Source organism: Schistocerca gregaria, chromosome 4, assembly GCF_023897955.1.
Source record: "Schistocerca gregaria isolate iqSchGreg1 chromosome 4, iqSchGreg1.2, whole genome shotgun sequence".
NCBI lineage: Eukaryota > Metazoa > Arthropoda > Insecta > Orthoptera > Acrididae > Schistocerca > Schistocerca gregaria.
In genome coordinates, this window is record NC_064923.1 from 293,542,185 (window position 1) to 293,549,761 (window position 7,577).

Genomic DNA, 7,577 nt, shown 5'->3' on the forward strand with positions numbered 1-7,577 from the left:
AAAAACCAACAGCGTTCAACAAAAAATGTGAACGAATATTCCCTAAATGGGTTTCCAAGTTCTACAATCGATCGAAGGATGACCTATGCCATATCACATCTATAATCTAGGTTTAATTTAAGTTTCACAAAAGAGAAAACTATCAAAATGGTCTACAGTGACCCTCAATTATCTTTAATTACTTATCTAACTTGTCGTAAATTACAGTGGCTGATGTGGCTTCTCAATAACTATATAAAAGAAAAATCATCGCGTTTCAGATCTGTTCTTCAAGTGGCAAATGTGAACACCATGAGTTTTAATTAACGATCACCATTAGTATTACGGAAAAAAGGGGTGTAACAGATGAGACTTCTGCAGTTCTGAGTGAAGCCTTATGCGCTCAAAAAATGCGGCATCGCGTGCGTTCATTACCTTGTCGGTGTTTAAGCAGCGTCAGGGCGGCAGCGGCCGGCGCAGCAGCCATCCAGCCCGCCGTCTCGGAACTCTCTCTCCTCTCCTTACTACAATTTACCGAAGTTAGTTTAAAAAAAACTATCTGGCTATGTTTTCATCTGACCAATCAGGGTCTCAATGTTAACCTTAAGCTCCGCCTACAAAAATGCTGTCTATCCAATGGGAAACGTTATACTTTTCGTGGTGGGGCGATGTTTTTTAAAGTTTGCAACGTAACAGAGACGCTAAAAAGTCTCACGCTAAAACTTGCGGGTGGTAGTGGCCCCTTCTGTGTTATCGTAAGATCTATACTGCTTTTCTGGAGGGCTCCAGCTTTTAACATGGGCTGGGGGTTGTCCTTGACATACCTGAGACGCGAAAAAGCCTCACGCTAAAACGTGCGGGTTGTATAGTCGTACAGGTAGGCTCGAGGCGTGGGTGCCCAGCCCCTCCCTTATCTAGCTTAACACGGTTCTGCTCTCGGCCTCTGTCCTCGTTTCTCCCCTCGGAACTGCGTCTGCCTCACGGTGGGAAGGTACGACATGCATTTAGGCATTCTTGTGTTAGTCTGTGGTATTCCATTTGCTCACTCGTTACTCGTATTACTTTGGTTAATTTAATGTCACGATTTATTCGGAGCTGTGTGACATACTACTGGATTTGCTTATCATGTCAGGGTTTTCATGGAAGGTGTTGGATTTGCCTGACACCTTACACATGGAGATGGTGTAATGATTGTGAAAACGCTTTTTGTGAAATTAAGGATCAACGGATAAATGCTCCGTTATTATACCACCCTGATATGAATGTCGGATTCTGTTTAGCCACTGATTCATCAGATGTAGGATTAGGATCTTGTTTATTTCAAATTAGGTACATCGATGGTGTAAAAACCTTTTGTCCAATTGCATTTGCTAGCAGAGTTTTATCCACCTGTGAAAGAGCATATACCACTACGAAATTGGAAGCTTTAGCAGTTATTTGGTCTTTGAAAAGGTTTAATTGCTATGTATATGGCTCAAGGATAGCGGTTTATTGTGACCACCAATCACTAGCCTTTTTACAAGCTTGTAAGTTGCTGCATCCTCGCTTTGCAAGGTGGACGCTGGCGCTGCAAGAATATCAGTTTGAAATTATTCATGTAGCCGGAAAAGAAAATATTATAGCTGACGCGTTGTCTAGGTCTCCAGAATGAATGGATGTAAATAATAAAGCAGAATTTCGAGTGCTTCTTCTTCAAGAAAATAATTACAAATTATATTATATTTATTTATGTAAGACAATGGCTCAGCTTCAGGAGAAGGATCGGCGATGGAATGCTATAATACGACTATTCAATCAACAAAATCCTACGGTCAGTTTGGAATACTACCGGCTTGTGAATAATATTTTATTTTTTAAATCAGGGAAGGCTGAGAATCCAAAGTGGTGTGTCTGCATACACCGAAGAATATGAAGAACGATTAATTTTGTTTACACATTTGACCTGGGGTCATGTTGGTGTAAAGTGTGCTAATAAGATTAGGTGTTATTGTTACTTCCCAAATATAAGGCGAAAAGTGCACAAAGTCATACAAAAATGTGTTCTCTGTCAAAAGGCTAAGCCGGACAACAAGGGAAATAAAATTGCGCTTCACTCAATAATACATGAAGCACCAAGATCACTTATGTCATGTGATATTTGTGGACCACTTCCTAGAGCCAGAGGTGGTGTTAAGTACATTATTGAATTCTGTGATGTGTTTACAAAATATGTTAAACTATATCCTATAAAATCAGCAACTGCAAGAGCTGCCGCAGTAAAGTTTGTAAATGACTACATTCCTCATTCAGGGATTCCAAAATCTATAATCTCTGACAATGCGAAGATATTTACTGGATATTTATGGAGAAAATTAGTATCACAACTAGGAATAAAACAGATATTTACATCTTGCTATCATCCACAAGGGAATTTAATTGAACGAGTTTTTCGAGAACTAAACAGATTCATGAGAACGTACTGTCATGATAAACAAACTACCTGGATAAACTATTTGACCGAGTTTGAGCAGATTTATAATAATTTACCACATAGTTCTACAAACGTTACCCCGAATGAACTGATGTTCAGAGATAACGAAAGAAACTTTTGGGTAGATAACTTGCCTAAACTCGAGGACACCAAAATGTCATGGGAAGAAAAAATTTGCAATGCTCTCATTGATATTACGGAGAAAGCAAGACAGCGAAAGGAAATCTATGATAGAAACATCAAACGGATTCTGACTTTCAATATCGGACAGAAAATTCTTTTAAGAAGACACATCAAGTCATCAGGGTTGAAGAAGACCATCAGAAAATGGAATCTAGATTATACAGGTCCATATATAACAGTTGATATACCGAATCCTGGTGCGTATTTATTAGCATATCCGGATTCTGGAAGAATAAAAGGATTATTTCCTCATGCAGACCTAAAGAGGTACCTTTAAAGGAAGTGTGTCAAATTAAAGGAAAAGTCTGTATGTAATATTTGGGTGTTGAAAAAAAAATGAAGTGCGAAGGACAGCATGCCTCAGCTACTGTGATAGCTTAAATGACAGCATGTCAACCATCTGTGATAGTTTAATGAACAGTAAGCGATTGCTTCTGTGATAGTATAGGAATATTTAGAAAAGTAAGTGGAACTGTAACTATTGCTGCTGTGAAGACTTACGGGTTATCTGTCTACGCGATGATCACCAAAGAAGCTTGTTTGTGTGAAATAATATACATTCAGGGAGTGTTAATCTCAGTGATAATAAGTTTACTGAAACTATATGATCGAATACGGCACTTGCGTGTGAAGTTAGTGTTTGTAAACTGACAGTTCACAGGAGAATAAATAAACCGCGTTAGGAAATTAGAATCGATTGAAACTGTCCACAGATATAAAGACTCGTTGATTTTTTTTTTTTTTTGGCGCGAGCTAAATTCTATTTAAGAGAATTTAATTAACTAGCTTAGTGTGTGTTTATAAAATTAGAGTTACTAAGAAAGTTCTTCATTGAATTTATAATAATGTGTCATTTTCCAGTTGGGTTTGTTTATTGTTATATTGCATTCATGTATGTTCATGAGAAAATGCAGTAATCGGAGTATAAAAGTGAAAAATTTGATTGTCAGTCACTACTAACAAAGATTAATTTCAGCTGGAGAGGTCATGCATCAAGACTTAATTAAACGTTCTCTTTCAGCAAAATTTCATTATAATCATGCATGAATAAGATATAATTTATTTAGAAATTTAATATTCTGACATGCTATCCACATCCGTACTTGAAACCAAATTAGAAAGGATTCAGATCTACTTCCACCTGGAAAAAAAATAAAAATAAAACCAGGATTAGAACCTTTCCGCTTACTCAAGAAGATGTATGAAATTATCCATGTTTTCAAAAATAGTTTTCCGATCTGGAGTTGTGATATTGTGCAACTACAGTATCGATTAAGACAGCTAGGTGTGGAAAGATAAGACGAATGGATTTTCCCATTCCTCAGATGGAAGACTGGATGGATCAGGTCCATATTTGAGTTCAAAATTAATCTGGAGAAATTCGACTAACCCTTCTCTTTCAGGAATCTTTAATAGTTGACCATTCCTTAGACGAATTTCAATTGTTTCATGCCACAATCCTGAGTACCTGTTCCTGAGGTTCCTCCTGGTCTCTCAAATCCGTTACGTCTCCTGTCCGGTACGCCAATGCAACGCCTGTCCTCTGTGCCGTGTCCCATGTTTCTGTTCGATCAGTTTCACCGCAGTTCAGCAAGACATCAACGAAGAAAATTTTTCAGAAGGTTGTAAAAATTTGCATGTGTAAAGATTTTTTTTGGCTATGAGGCAGATTTTATCTTTCCTATGAATTCTAGAATATCTCTCAAATTGCTAAATTTTTCTGTCTTTCCTATCATCTGTGATACCTAGTTGGGGTCTCAGCCTCCAGGTTTTCCGGAGTTTCCCTGTGAAGTCCAGTTCTTGAATAGGTAGACCTGATTAACAACTATATAAGTCCATTTTCCCTGGTTGTGTACGTGGGATGCGGGTATGCCCTAGTACACGTGAAAGCAACAACTAGGTATCTAGGTAACGAAGATCGGTGTTACCTATACCAAATCTCTTTCAATTCTTCTAATCAAAAAAACTTACTAACTTCTTAAAATTTATAGGAATGTATGTTCCACAAATACTAACGCGTTAGCTAAGCCAATAGTTAGCTCTCAAAGTGGATGCCTATCAACATTACTCGCTGCGAAGAGCGATGTAATGTCTCTTGCAGCGGTCTCTCCACGGTATTTTCAGAAATTTTATAAATTATATAACTCAGTACATATCTTGAAATATCTCTTCGTATCTCGCCGATTCCTGAACTTTAATATACGATGATTATCAATGAAAAGTAGTTTCAAGCCCTATTATTCCTTGGAGCTTCCATTTATTCCATGGAATAGCTTCTCTGCTGTATATGTTTTCTCTTATGAAAAGAATGAGGGATCTTGACGATTAGCCGTGAAAGAAGGAGGATGTATATGTATCTATTGTTGAGCTAGTCGCCATCTTGAGAAGATTCTGCATGAGAAGGAATTTAATACACTCCTGGAAATGGAAAAAAGAACACATTGACACCGGTGTGTCAGACCCACCATACTTGCTCCGTACACTGCGAGAGGGCTGTACAAGCAATGATCACATGCACGGCACAGCGGACACACCAGGAACCGCGGTGTTGGCCGTCGAATGGCGCTAGCTGCGTAGCATTTGTGCACCGCCGCCGTCAGTGTCAGCCAGTTTGCCGTGGAATACGGAGCTCCATCGCAGTCTTTAACACTGGTAGCATGCCACGACAGCGTGGACGTGAACCGTATGTGCAGTTGACGGACTTTGAGCGAGGGCGTATAGTGGGCATGAGGGAGGCCGGGTGGACGTACCGCCGAATTGCTCAACACGTGGGGCGTGAGGTCTCCACAGTAAATCGATGTTGTCGCCAGTGGTCGGCGGAAGGTGCATGTGCCCGTCGACTTGGCACCGGACTGCAGCGACGCACGGATGCACGCCAAGACCGTAGGATCCTACGCAGTGCCGTAGGGGACCGCACCGACACCTCCCAGCAAATTAGGGACACTGTTGCTTCTGGGGTATCGGCGAGGACCATTCGCAACCGTCTCCATGAAGCTGGGCTACGGTCCCGCACACCGTTAGGCCGTCTTCCGCTCACGCCCCAACATCGTGCAGCCCGCCTCCAATGGTGTCGCGACAGGCGTGAATGGAGGGACGAATGGAGACGTGTCGTCTTCAGCGATGAGAGTCGCTTCTGCCTTGGTGCCAATGATGGTCGTATGCGTGTTTGGCGCCGTGCAGGTGAGCGCTACAATCAGGACTGCATTCGACCGAGGCACACAGGGCCAACACCCGGCATCATGGTGTGGGGAGCGATCTCCTACACTGGCCGTACACCTCTGGTGATCGTCGAGGGGACACTGAATAGTGCACGCTACATCTAAACCGTCATAGAACCCATCGTTCTACCATTCCTAGACCGGCAAGGGAACTTGCTGTTCCAACTGGACAATGCACGTCCCATGTATCCCGTGCCACCTAACGTGCTCTAGAAGGTGTAAGTCAACTACCCTGGCCAGCAAGATCTCCGGATCTGTCCGCCATTGAGCATGTTTGGGACTGGATGAAGCGTCGTCTCACGCGGTCTGCACGTCCAGCAAGAACGCTGGTCCAACTGAGGCGCCAGGTGGAAATGGCATGGCAAGCCGTTACACAGGACTACATCCAGCATCTCTACGATCGTCTCCATGGGAGAATAGCAGCCTGCATTGCTGCGAAAGGTGGATATACACTGTACTAGTGCCGACATTGTGCATGCTCTGTTGCCTGTGTCTATGTGCCTGTGGTTCTGTCACTGTGATCATGTGATGTATCTGACCCCAAGAATGCGTCAATAAAGTTTCCCCTTCTTGGGACAATGAATTCACGGTGTTCTTATTTCAATTTCCAGGAGTGTACATGAACTAAACTAAAGTAAGTGTGTTCGCGTATTATTTAGCTGATTATTATTGACAGTGTTTGCTTACTACGCTGTGTTGCACGGGATCAGTGGGGAACGTCTGATTTACACTTGACGAACCAGCCGTTTTGTATACTCAAGATATCCAGTTACTTCAAATAAATAGGCTAACATGGTCTTACCAGCAGATCTCCGGTCTTCCGCATGTGATCACCGAAAGTTAATAATTATTACAAATGTTTTCAGGAGATCGACTGACAATTTTCGTTGCACCGATACTTCGAAATTGCTTCACTACTTTATGGAATTTAAGTTAAGCTCAATTTAATCAGGATAGAACCGTATTGAACTGTGTGAATGTGATAAGGCTGCTTTGTGAACGAAAATTCCCTAACATACGCATGTTTTTACTATCCTGACAGGGAAGCTAAATCAGGCCGGTATGAGGGAGGTTTTCAAATTTTAGATCACACAAAAAAATATTAAACATTGAAACTAAAAAACTAACCTCCCCGAACAAGCCATGAAGGCCCAAAGGTACCGACTGGCAGTCGTGTTATCCTCAACCCACAGGCGTCAGTGGATTCGGATATGGAGGGGCATGTGGTCAGCACACCGCCTTCCCTGCCGTATGTCAGTTTCCGAGACAGGAGCCGCTACTTCTGAGTCAAATAACTCCTCAGTTTGCCTCACAAAGGCTGAGTGCATCCCGCTTGCCAACAGCGCTCGACAGACCGGATGGTCATCCATCCAAGTGCTAGCCCAGCCCGACAGTGTTTAACTTCGGTGATCTGACGGGTACTGGTGTTACCACTGCGGCAAGGCCGTTGGCATCAAAAGTCCGTTAACCTACGCTAATTCACGGAGTAGTGTAGGTAGAGAGGTAAAATATGACATACATGCCCAAAATGACATGAGGTTCAATTACAGCTAAGAGCGAGTGCAAAAAACGCCCAACGGATGGAGCCCTTCTTGGCTCAGTTAAAGATGATTTGGGCTTGGGGAAGCCCGGGGTTTATGAAATTTCGAGTCACTGTGTAAAGATGTATACTGGCCAAACTATTCGAACTGTTCAGGACCAGTCTGTGAACATCATCGGCACACTCG

At 42.2% G+C, this 7,577-nt stretch overlaps 1 pseudogene; it reads right to left on the bottom strand.

Moving 5' to 3' along the window:
* Positions 1–7,184: 7,184 nt before the first annotated feature.
* On the bottom strand, positions 7,185–7,302 carry LOC126268386 (5S ribosomal RNA; annotated as a pseudogene).
* Positions 7,303–7,577: the final 275 nt, after the last annotated feature.